The 13,247-nt window shown below is 41.0% G+C and overlaps 1 non-coding gene across 1 annotated transcript; it reads left to right on the top strand.

Moving 5' to 3' along the window:
- Window positions 1–12,169: 12,169 nt before the first annotated feature.
- LOC121442687 lies at window positions 12,170–12,276 on the top strand. The gene has a single exon (XR_005973583.1). It is a non-coding gene; the product is annotated as a U6 spliceosomal RNA (small nuclear RNA).
- Window positions 12,277–13,247: the final 971 nt, after the last annotated feature.

The raw sequence follows: 13,247 nt of genomic DNA, 5'->3' as shown, positions 1-13,247 counted from the left end.
TTTAAAGGGCAGCTGTGTGGCAAGTTTATCTCCCAAATAGTTCTTTCTTAAGAAGGAGAAAAAAGCCCATGCTGCTCAAATTTTAAAGTAAATTTAAAAGATAAGGCTAGGATGCTTTTTTTTTAAACTAAATGAAAGCAACCTTTAAAAGTTTATTTCCTTAGACGCTGAAATGTAATCTATGTTGCTCAGGGGACTCAAATAACAGATAAAGAAGACTTATGGCCTGGTGAGATGCCAGGCTGAAATAGATGCTCACGCCGCCTGCTTCCCCTGGGCCAGCTGTTTGTGTTTAACCTCCATTTACTGCCTCAAGAGTCATAGTTACACGTCTACAGATATGCTTCATCCATGTGCCTTGGCCTTACACGTCATAGTTACATGTCTACAGATATGCTTCATCCATGTGCCTTGGCCTTACACGTCATAGTTACACTCCTATAGATAGGTTTAATCCATGTGCCTTGGCCTTAGACGTCACAGAAGGCTCTTTTCGGGCAACTTCCCAATCTTCTCATTAAGAGGTTGTCACGCTCACCCTAAATAACCCTACAGACCATGTCAGATGACATCATCACCAAAACAGCCCCACAGAAACGTCCTCTGATATCACTTATGGACCTTCCTTTCATTTTCTCCCCCAGCATTGGGCTTTTTTCCAGGTCGTTCCTGCCATTGCCATAGCTAGGATGCTCTCTGTCTTCTGTTGACAGAGGCCAATGTTCTAAAAATACTTCATGTTTCTCTTGGTATCAGATAAAGAATGTAGCTTAAGGAAATTGCCACGTAAAGATGGTTTTTGGTTGTTATAAGGGGCATGCCTAGAGTCCACTGGCTAGGCTTTGATTCTTAAGTGAATGTTGGACTGTGATGCCCTGAATCAATGTAGAAAAGTATCAGAGTGGCAGGTGCCATCCAGATATGTGGATGCTGAGGCACTAAGATCGTAAGTTCAAGTCCAACCTTGGCAACTTAGGGAGAACCTGGAGGGGGGAGTCTTTTGATTTCACAGACGTTTTGTGGTACATACATGCCCCACCCCCAAACACACGTGACATAAGCACCAGACCCCATTACAGATGGTTGTGAGCCACCATGTGGTTACCGGGAATCGAACTCAAGACCTTTGGAAGAGCAGGCAGTGCTCTTAACCACTGAGCCATCTCTCCAGCCCCGTGACATAATTTAAAAAAATTTTTTTTGTTTCTTTGAGACAAGATCTCACTACATAGTCTTGGTTGGTCTGAATGTCTCAAGCTCAGAGATCCTCCTGCCTCTCCCTCCTAAGTGCTGCGATGTAAGGTGTGGATCACCATGCCTGGATAAATTTAAAAACAAATTTAAAGAAGGTATTCACTTTTACTAACATTCACCATTCCTTTCAACCATTCAACACCAAATGACAAAATATATATATATATATATATATATATATATATATATATATATATAAAGTAATTTCCTTTTTGCACAGACTGCGACTGTCCCGTCTGTGGCAGCTCGGTCTAGTTGGTGCGTCATAGTTTTTTCTTTTCTTTTGTTTTGTTTGCACGAGACAGAGTTTCTCTCTGTAGTTTTGGAACCTGTCCCAGAACTCACTCTGTAGACCAGGTTAGCCTTGTACTCACAAAGATCCACCTCCCTCTGCCTCCCAAGTGCTGGGATTAATGGTGGGTGCTACCACCGCCCAGCTCACCATAGTTTTATAACCTATAGCTTGAGATTTGAAGAGTCTTCTCCAGGAATTCTACAACTAGAGTTAGTGTCAATGAAATCGTTTGAAAAAACATCTGCCTAAATGCAAAGCTGCACGAATTTTCAGTCCCAAACCGTGACTGTCTGAGCTAACAGAATTCTCCATCAGACTGTGTGCTGCTCCTGTCAAGACCAGAAATCATTGTACCAACTTTGACAGCGGTGAGGTATTGACAGCTCCGCCATGGTGCTTTAAATTTCCGTATCATGCTTCAGTTTATTACTCCCACTGCTGACCTCCTCATTGTTGAACCATCAATGCTGATGCTTAGCCACAGACTTGTACTAGAACATCTGCTTTCTGCTTTGGTCTTCCTAAAACCCTAAGACTGTCAAAGTCAGATTCTATGTGTTATAAGAGTTTTAAAAGCCTTTCTCCCAACTCTTGAGTATAGTTTTGGCACACGGTACTTATTTAATGAACAATTATTCAAACAAATGTTGGCGTTTTGTTGAGTGTTCTGCAAGGCAGTTTTCTAGAGGTGTAGAGAATTGGAATAGATGGTCCACGGCATGGTGGCACACGCCTTTAAACCCAGCACTCAAAAGGTAGAAGCATGGAATCTTTGTGAGGTCAAGGTCACCCTAGTCTATATATCAAGTTCCGGGACAGCCAAGGAAAAATAGACTTTGTCTTAACAATTCAGAAAAAAAAAGAAAAAAGGAAATAGATGGTACCTGATGCTGTGATATAATCTAGTGAGAAAAATAATCATGTCACGGTCTGTATTATTTATTAGATAAGCAATCCTTGATAAGTAATTTTGAAATCCAAAATGCCCGAAAGCTTGTTTGCTTTAGACAGTGTATTTGAAAATAAAAATCTGATCCAAAATTAACCCACTTGGCAGAAATCCTGACTTTTACTAGTGTGAGGCATTTACAGCCTTTTGTCCATTGGAGGGAATAATTTATAAGTTTACTACAGAAATACTAATCTCTTTGATTAATTGGTTTTGGTTTGTATGCTACATGTGCTAAATTATCCTTTGAAAGCCCAAACTTTCATATTCTAATATTCTATTAGACCTCAAAAACTTTGGCATTGTAAAATGCATAACTATAAAAGTTAAATGATAAAATTTGTAAATAACAACCACTATACAAGAGAAGTATCTAAAATCAGCCCTTGGGACACAGCTAGTCCTTGAGTCACTGTGCCTCTGTTGGGTGTTTCTGGAGGTGGACAGGAACTCGGTCGAGGCTCCTACAGGCCAGAGGGAGATGAGGTAAGAATGCTACCCTAACATGCAATAGTCACACAAGACACAGCCCTGTGAGAAAGAGAGGTTGGCTATACAGAACGAGTCCTTTAAGGAATAGTTTACATTCAAGGAAAGGTCAGTCATCACAGGACTAGGAGGACACTGGAAATGAGATAGGAAATTAGTCTAGTGAGAGCCGGGACAGTCACACAGGTGAGAATCTGCAGGTTGTTCTGCGTACAGTGACTTTGCTCATGGCGGCAGGTATGGGCTGGCAGGACAACAGAGCTGGACCCTAGATCTGGTACTGGGCCTTTAGAAGCTCATTGGCCCTGGTGCCCCCTCCCTACATTACACAAGAGTTACGCATAAACCCGATGCCAACAGTCATCCCCCAACATCTTTAGTAACTGAGCCACAGCAGAAATCCCTGTTTAATGCTCCCTTTTAGTGTTCTCACCACTACCCTGGGGATGATATTTCAGTTTGCATTGCCAAGACTGACCTTTCAGAGAAGGGGATCAGGGCTGAATTACTATAGCAATTGTGAAACCTTTATTCCCCTTAAATGTCTAAGTACCTTGGTGCCAAGGAAAGTCTTGATTTTTGCAATCCCCAGGTCACCAAGGTAGTGTGTTTTCCACATAGCTTGAGTGTAGATTTCTGAACACCACTTAGGTCCAGTGTCCGTTGATATTTTGTGATTTAGATTTGTGTCTCTCTTTGCTAGGATAAAATATTACCATTAACATTAAGTGGCTTTAATTATTTATGAATTACAAAGGCATAGGCTACATGGCTTGAGATTTTCCAAGAACTATATGTATTGTATAGTGATATTTGTATCTATATTGAATATAGGTAAATATTTTAATAAGATGAAATAAAAATAAATGAATGGCAACAATATGTTCAACAATGATAATCTTATATTTATTGTGTGCAAGGTATTTAATAATTTTTTCTGCCCTCACATTGTTTATGAATCAGTAAGAATTTACCTTGAAAAATGAAGGCAAACCTAGGAACTCTGGAGCTCACACTTCCAGCTGGTGTGAGTCAGTCTCCACACGTGTCTGGCTATTCAAACCTCTCATTAGGACTACGTTACTTGGTGTTTCATAATGCAAACGTTGTGGTACCATTCCTCCCTCCTACGAAAGTGCCTTAGCATTACTATGTGAGAGTTTTCACCCTTAAAAATCAACTCAGAGTCTAATGCTCCCAATTGCATGTCCCCTTCTTGAGGCCCAAGCATGTTCAAGCGATATCGTATTTACCTCACCCTCTGTTGGATTAACTAATGCCAATTTTTTGTTGTTACAACTGCATAGCATTGTGATTGACTGGTGAACATTTTAATGAAAGAGATCTAGAGAAAGATAACATTTTTTTTCCAAAGCAGAACCCTGCTGGTATGACTACCTGTTCTGTGGGTATTTATTTAGTCTTGTCAGTGAATTTAGATAGATCGTTTGAAGTTACCAGTTTGTGACAGTCTTTGGAGAATGAGCCATTGTGTGAAAATTTCTTGTAGGTACTTTCCCAAACAAAAAACTTCTTTTCCAAACTTTTGAATGTGACCCACAATATGGAATAAATTTTCTATTGAGACCCAGTATGCATATACGCATAATTGGGGCAGATCTTTCATGAAGCAATGGCTTTGAAAACTCTGTCTTTAAAACGACCGGTCTTCCATCCACTAAATTAATTCCTCTGCCTCAGGAGGGCCGCAGTCTCCCATCTGAAAAAGCTTAAGCTTAACATGTTTTCAGGGCGATCCCTGTGTATTCCTTATCTTTGCTTCCCAGATCCTAGGGCTATGCTCACTGGGGACATATCATTTAAATGTTCGGGGAATGTTTTACTGGTCCTTAACTTAATTTCAGAGATGTGATGATGTCACCGTGGTTTATCTACAGAGGCTGCAGAGAGAGGTTGAAAGAGTTTAGAAGACATTTATTGGTGATTAGAAGATGAAGCTGAAGCCTAGGAGAAGTAGAAGTCTTCACACACTTAAAAGAAAGAAGCAGCTGCAGAAAACTATAACAGGGCTTGGTGCCCCACTAGAAACTTTACTAAAAGTACTGACATATCTTGTTCAGAACCCACCACCTCAATCAGAATGAACGATGTATTTACAAAATGAGTTTATTCTTTTGAAATTTTCATATAGAAATATCATCTCACAGCCATACAGTACCCCCCCACACACACACACTGCTTATACTTGCATGGCCTTCACCCTTCAGTTAAGTACTTGGTTACTATTGAATACTTAGTTAGTATGTAGGTTCTTAAGAGTGTTTCATGTAGTGTGGCATTGGCATATCCATTGTGATTGTTCTTTATATAATAGGAGCTGAACACAGTTTGTGTAGGCCAATCATACACACTCCACCCTCACAGTATTTGCTCAATGTAGTGCATGCTACTCAACAATTTAAACTTCTTAGCACACCAATAGTATTTTGTAGGGAGTTCATGACTCCGTCGGCACCTTACCAGTCTACTCTAACACAACTCTGTTAAGGCGAATGCTATCAGAACGGGCATTTCTGGAGAGATTTCTGGGTTCATCAGTTGTTGGTAGCTTTCTTTGTAGCGACATCTTCTGCTTAGCTGAATAATTAGTTGAGTTCAATAAAAATTTGGGTTCTTTGATTTATTTAAGTAAACAAAAGGAATGTAGATTTTGTTATCCCCAGAGTTGGGAGTCTTACCTGGGGTCATTTTACAAGTGTGTTCATATAACAGCATACTACCTTCAACAAAATCTATTCTTCTCTCCTACATTCTGTCCCGACCATGGTTTCCCTCTCATTGGCATAGCATCTTAGCAATCCTAAGAATTCATGTTCCCTGTTCAGCCAGATACCAAGTTCATCAGCGAAGCTTCTATTACTGTTTCCAATTACACGTCTTTGTGTTTGCTTTTATTCTGTTTCTTCCCATAGCACAAAACAATCGCCGTCCCTCACACACTATAGAAGATCATTGCGTGCTCACCAGTAGTGAGTTAGGTTAGAAGTTACAAAACTAAGCTTCTGATTCTGGGAACTTGTGTGTTTATTTCCTTGTGATTTTAATCTGTTCTTCAGTATTTCTTTCAAATTATCGCTGCCCTACGGCTAATATCTGCTTTTGTTTTGTCTGATTTTTTAGCAAAATATGAAGACAATATGACATAATTCTAAGAATGCTCCTTGAACATTTGAAAGAACACTGCACATATAAATGACTTAGTGAGGTCCTTCATGTGCGATAATTAAAATGAGAAAAGAAACACATGTCAGGAGACGGTTGTGATAATCTGAAAGAAAAATCTGTTAATGAACACTGACTGTGACTGGGATGTGGTGTTACTTTCTCTTTGGGAAAACCAGGGCAGAGATGACAGCCTGAGGACCACCGATCCCATGAGAGCTCGGCTTAAATGCTTTACCATGTCATGTTTACTGCTTTCCCATGTTCATAATCTTCAAGGGAACTTTAGCATAGGTAGGCTATTGGCTTCTTCACCCTAATCCTAACCCTAACCGTGTGATGTTGGGCGACGCTAAATCCTTGACTTAAAGTCTGAAAGGGCTACTCACTTCCCATCCCAAACTGACTATCAACCCCCTTGATTTCACTTGTTTGTTTGAAAAGAAGTAATGCCGGCAGAACATCAACGCAAAAGCAGTCTGTGATGATGGCTGGCTGAGGGTAATATTTTAAAATTTTTGCATATGCTTATAAATTTCAAGCACTCTATGTTTCACATTTTAAAATTTCATAAAGCTAAGATTTCTTTAAATTTCATTTTTATGCTTCACGTTTTTCTCAGGTTTCTTAGCTGGAACACTATCCTTCCAGCGTGGTCTGTTTTTATACCAATTTTCCACTGAATAACCTTTTTGTTTATATACAATTATTCACATTTATAATGCAAAATAGAAAAATAAATTTAAAAATCAAAGCAATCACTCAATTTGATAGTTCATGGTATTGAATATTCTCATTCCATATTGAGTTACAATATTCTACATTATTCAATAATCATGTAACAATAGGACATGTAACAATAGACATTTAGCTGTTTATGTTAGAGTGGTTGTTTTGAATTACATAATGTTGTCTGAATTTTATTGTCCGTTAATTATGTAAGTAAATTTATATTGTATTATTTTTATGACCAACAAGTATTATATGACGGGGAACATTCTAGCCTGTTGACGGTAAAAAAAATAGTAAAACAATTTAACAATTTAAAATCCACACCGTGAATTATATTTTACTTAATAATATTGTTAGGGCTTTTACTTATTTTTTTAAACTAATATTTTGTTTTATCACCAACACAGTGAGCCCACAACAGCTTCTCTTATTGTAGACAATAATGACAATTCTTGCCTTTGGAACTGAAAAGCGCATGTGTTTCTATTGCGCGGACGTGGTTTACTGAGTATTGTTTTCATTCTCTCTTCGGGAGCCTTCCTCTAAATGTTGGGAGAGGCACAGATAAAGATTTGCAATTTTTGTTTCGCTGAGTAAATGTGTCTTAAGCTGTCTGCACAACAGCCCGACATTAGCCTAAGTGTCGGGGCTGTGTTCTTACATGAACAAGAAAATGTTTTGCTTCCGGTTCCTGCACGCTGTTAATTTTTTCAGTGGTTGTTGGACCTCCTAGTCAGCACCACTTAACCTTCGTTTTTTTGGTCATCCATCTGTTTGATTTGGAAGGCAGAGACATCAAACTTCTTTCAAAAGTCTCTGCGTATGAGAGACGCTTTGTGGAACCACTTACAGGAGCCACGGAAAGGCAGCGCAGACCCTCACGGTGCACGTGGTGTCAAGAATGTCCCGAGGAAAGAAAACAGGCAATCTTATTTTAAGAACAACTTTTTTTTTTAAGTCAAGTAAATGTTCCCCAGTTTTAAAACTCTTGATCGGCAGGAGAATTTTTAATTTTTAATCCCTTTTCAGGAAGCGACAAGGGTCTGATAATGCAGTTCCTGGAGACCTCGTGGTCTGGAGTCTACCCGTTTTCTCTTACCTGCTCGTTGATTCTGTACACACGCGCTCACTTTTCATCAGCTTCTCTCCTTTCCCTCAGCATGATCACATCATCTCCTTGGCCAGGAGAATGGCTGTCTGCTCCCCAGCTCCGAGTCACTAATAAAGAACTTCAGTTGGAGTCTGGCATTCTTTGAGACAGGTTGCTACTTGGTTTTGTTTTGCTCAGATTCGTTATCAGGGTTGTAATGCCTGCACTTTCATTCCTGCGTGTACAATAATTTATTTCTAAAATATTTCTGTTACATATTTTTTTTGTACTGTGGACCGAACCCACTTTTGTTCTCCAGCTTCTTGACAGAGATTCTAAAAACAAAGCAGAAAACATCCCAGCCACAAACCAAACCAAATAAATTCTTTTGGTTCTGAAAAAAAAATTGTAATTCTTCATTTTTAGGCTTCTTTGATTTCATTCCTCAATTATAAATATTTAAAAATTAGTTTGAAAAATATTTACTTGAAGTCTCATCGCTTCTTCCTCTAGAGTCTTCTGGTCAGTTTTACCTTCAAAAAAGCGTGGTTCTGGAGGTGGTAAAGAGCAAAAATGAAGTGAAAACTCGAAACTAGCCAATGAACCAAACTGCCATAGACGGGGAGAAGGGAGGTGAGTATGACCTAAATATGTTGTACGCACATATGAAATTCTCAGCGTTAAAAAGAAATATGATATTAAAAACCTATTTGGCCTCCAAACCAGATACACAGACTTAAAAAATACAGTGCAGGTTGCTACACAGCTGGAGAGATGACTCAGCAGTCAGGAGTGTCCACTGCCCTTGGACAGGACCCAGGCTGGGATGCCAGCAACCACCAGGTGGCTCCCAGACATCTGTAACCCCATTTACAGGGTGTCCTACACCCCCTTCTGGTCCTCACAGGCTCCTGTGTGTGCGTGGTACACATAGCGTCACACAGGCACCTACACAAAATCGTAAATAAGCATTTAAAAATTCTCTTTGGAACAACGGTTGCTGGTTGGCATTGTCTCAGGCTGTCTTCCAAGACAAGCTTCTTCTACGTTTTTGGTAGCATGTAGATCTAACTGGACCTGAGTTTCTCTGCAAAAAATTGTTGTTTTCTGTTGTTTCACAAGTAACAGGAAGTCACAATGAGGTTTCCATTTTCTCTAAAAGGCTTTGCAGTAAAGACTGATTTGGCCTCCTGCCTGTGGGGCAAAAGAATTCCAAGTCCATTGTTGAAAAGTCTGTGAGCCTCCTGGGTTAGCTACCCCAAGAAGAGCACTGGCCTGGGTCAGGAAAAGGGGGTGCAGCTTTGTTTCCCTTCTCTGAATCCCTGGAAGATTTTATTTGGCTAAGAACGAGTGTATTCTAGGTCTCCTCTCTTCACCACTTCCTCTTCACGTTTTCTTTTTTTTTTTTTAATATTTATTTATCTATTATTTATACAGTATTTTGTCTGCTTGTATGCCTGTAGGCCAGAAGAGGGCACCAGACCTCATTACAGATGGTTGTGAGCCACCATGTGGTTGCTGGGAATTGAACTCAGGACCTTTGGAAGAGCAGGCAGTGCTCTTAACCGCTGAGCCATTTCTCCAGCCCCCCTCTTCACGTTTTCACTGCGCGTCTTCTAATCTGATTTTACTGCAAGGCTGGCATTTTAGGCTTCTGTACTTCATTACTTTTGAACCTTCACACACTGAATTTACCATAATTTACAGGCTTACCATTTAAATCTCATATTTTTATATCCTTAAAATCACTGTTAAGTGTCTGTGGTGGTTGGAAAGAAAATGGCCCCCATAGGGAGTGGCACTATTAGGAGGTGTGACTTTGTTGGAATAGGTGTGGCCTTATAGGAGGAAGTGTGTCACTGTGGGGGTGGACTTTGAGGTCTCCTTTGCTCAAACTACTTCCTGTTGCCCGAAAGTCAAGATGTAGGAGTCTTAGCTTCTTCTCCAGCACCACGTCTGCCTGCACGCCACCATGTTGCACTGTGATGATAATGGACTGAGCCTCTGGTGCTGTAAGCCCCCTAGTTAGGTGCTTTTTCTTTGTAAGAGTTTCCGTAGCTATGGTGTCTTTTCACTACAATAGAAACCCAGCTAAGACAGTGTCTCTGAGCCCATCATTTCCTCTAAGTCAAGACTTAAATATCAGGTTTTCTGCTATGCATATCTGTCTTTTTTAACTTAAAAAACGTGTTTTTTGATCACATGTATGTGTTTGCATGGGGGCATGTGTGTGTGATTGCCTCTGAGGAGCTAGAAAGGATGTTGGATCTTTGGAGCTGGAGTTACAGGCCATTGTGAAACTGCCTCACATGGGTACTGGGAACAGGAGTGCTCTTAACCACTGAGCCATCTCTCCAGCCCCTCTTTGAAAGAATAAACAGCATACACTATTAATGGCTAAACCATATTTCTGGCCCCTGAACATACCAATTTAGAAGACACAGCAGTTTTATTTTTAGCAAAACCAAGCTAGTTTCTTCCCAAACCTCCTCTTTCTCTTTTATACTTCATCTAAGAATGTGGCACTTTAGCCAGGGAATCAAAAAAGCTGAGATCACCTTAAATCACCAACATTTTTCAAACCATTCCCTTCCATACCAGCATGGTTTACAGAGTCTTACAGGAGATCCATGTAATTAACATATATAAATGGTGTATATTTATAAAAAGAACAGATCACTGTAAATCTTCAGTTTTCCTTAGCTTCCTGTCTTATACAGTGAAAATCCCAATCACTGACCTAGCTCCTGCCTACCTCTCCAAGGCTCACATTGGTATTGTGTGTGTGCGCGCGCATGTGCATGTGTCTGTTTGTGTATATGTGTGTGTTTGTGTATGTGTGCATGTGTGTGTCTGTATGTGTATGTGTGTGTGTTTGTGTATATGTGTGTTTGTGTGTGTGCACACGTGTGTTTGTGTATATGTGTGTGTCCCTGATTCCCAGAATCTTGTGCTATTCTGGCACCTCTGTGCCTTGTCTTGTGTTCTTCCCTCTGTCCTCTGTCTTTGTTTTTGCCCAAGTCATTACTATTCATCTTTCAAGATTATGCTTGGATATTTTTTCCCCCAGAAAACCTTCTTGTGACCTTGTTCTCTCCGGTTTCCCATAAATTCTGTCATAGCACTTATCTCTTTATCTGTGGCTAGAATCCACTAGAATGAGCTCTTTGAAGGCGTGGGCCAAATCGAAGTTGGCTTTGTGAAAGTATTAGAAAAAATATCTGTTGAACTGATATTTTCTCATCCCCATCTTAAAAAAGAACTCGAACATGCCGGGAAGTGTGTTGACAAAAGGGGAGACCAAGCCAAATCCACAGGCATATCCTAGGCTACCGACAGCTTTATTGATAAAGGCACCAGGGTCAATAATCTCAATGTTTAACTTGTTCCTTCTTGGTGAGGGAATGAGGTACAGCATTTCAGACTGAGAAGTCCACATGGCGAGAACTCTACCTGTGTTCTGTGGCGCTGTCTAACTTGGACACTTTTGGCATTACCAGGAAGTGCTCAGCTGGTTTTCTGGAAAGGATAGACCGTGCGGAGCAGGTGTAGTTGGCAATGGATGCTGACAGCAGAGACGGCAGTGCAGCCAACCGGTCCCAGCTCTGGAACATCGGCTTAACTACGCTCCGAGAGCCTTTGGCAGGCCATATACTGGAACGGTCCCACTGTCCGCGTTCTTGGAGAGATGACAATAGGAAAAAGCTGCTTGCGTCCAGCCAGTTTTCTGCAGTTCTGCCTTTCATGAGGTTTAACCGCTGAAGGAATTTTGAAGAGAAAACAGAATGTAAGCACACTTAAGGAAACATTGTTGCTAATCCCGATTTTACCCACTTGCAAACTTTGACTAATTTCCCCTTTCTTTCGTGGGGGAAGGAGAAGAGTTAGCAGATCATAACACACAAAATTGTTCACGTGTCTTCTGTTAGGGAAGTTTGCACATGAAAAATGTCTTTGTGGCTTATAAATAAAAGGCTTTTTAGTATTTTTTAGGGAATGGGATGTCATAAAACACATCCTGCAATTGTTCTCGCGGATCTGCAGTGCAGTACAGAAAAGGTGGTAGCAGGTTAATGTATTAAGGGTCTACAAGAGCTAGTTCCAGGACAGGCTCCAAAACCACAGGAAAACCCTGTCTCGAAAAACCAAAAAAAAAAAAAAAAAAAAGAATTTGGGTGTGCTCGCTTCGGCAGCACATATACTAAAATTGGAACGATACAGAGAAGATTAGCATGGCCCCTGCGCAAGGATGACACGCAAATTCGTGAAGCGTTCCATATTTTTTACCTTGGACTTTCCACAGAGTAGGGAACCCTGACTGCTCTTTGGACTGGAGAGGGAGGGGGAGAGGAGTGGGGGGAGGGGAAAAAGGGTGGGAGGAGGGAGAGGGAAATGGGAGGCTGGGAGGAGGCTGAAACTTTTTTTTTCCTTTTCTCAATAAAAAAAAGAATTTGGGTAAAGATTTATGAAACCTTTTGTAAGATTAATCTATTATTGTTATTATGTTTGTATATGCATGCGTAGAGTGTATGTGTGCTTACACGGGTGCATGTGTATGAGCTCGTGTGTGTGTGCATGTGTGTACGTGTGCGTGCACGTGTGTACGTGCATGTGAGCTCGTGTGTGCGTGCGTGTGTGTACGTGTGCGTGCACGTGTGTACGTGCATGTGAGCTCGAGTGTGCGTGCGTGTGTGTGCGTGCGCGTGTGTGTGCGTGTGAGCTCGTGTGTGCGTGTGTGTGTGCGTGCGCGTGCGTGTGAGCTCGTGTGTGCATGCGAAGCCAGGGGTCAATACTGAACATCTTCCATTGTTCTCCATCTTGCATTTTGAAGTCAGGGTCTCCACTGACCTGGCGCTCACTGGTTGGGTTGACTCTGGCTAGGAAGGAGCTCCAGCCTTCTGCCTATCTCTCCTTTCTCTCCTTCCCCAGAGCGGACATTGTCAGCACTACTGCCGTGCCAAGCTTTGCACCTGTGCACTGGAGATCCAGACTCAGGGCCTCATGCTCGTGCGGCAAGACTGTTGCTAAATGAACCATATTCCCAGACACTTCTTTTGGTAATTTTTCTATGAGAATCTCTAAGACCTAACATTTTTAGAAAACTGAGAGCCCAAAATTTCCCATATAATTTCTATCTCAGGACTTTACCACTGTTCACTGAAGTTAAGGATAGAGGAATCGCCACAAGTAGGAAGTTCAAGGATGCAAGTGAAGGAATATCACTTAGGAAATCTGAAATCATCTAGAATGTGTGT

This window comes from Microtus oregoni, unplaced genomic scaffold (genome assembly GCF_018167655.1).
Source record: "Microtus oregoni isolate MIOR12 unplaced genomic scaffold, Mior012 000092F_ref0000046, whole genome shotgun sequence".
Classification (NCBI taxonomy): Eukaryota; Metazoa; Chordata; class Mammalia; order Rodentia; family Cricetidae; genus Microtus; species Microtus oregoni.
The sequence above is the reverse complement of the archived record's forward strand: the minus strand, read 5'-3'. Positions and strand labels throughout refer to the sequence as shown.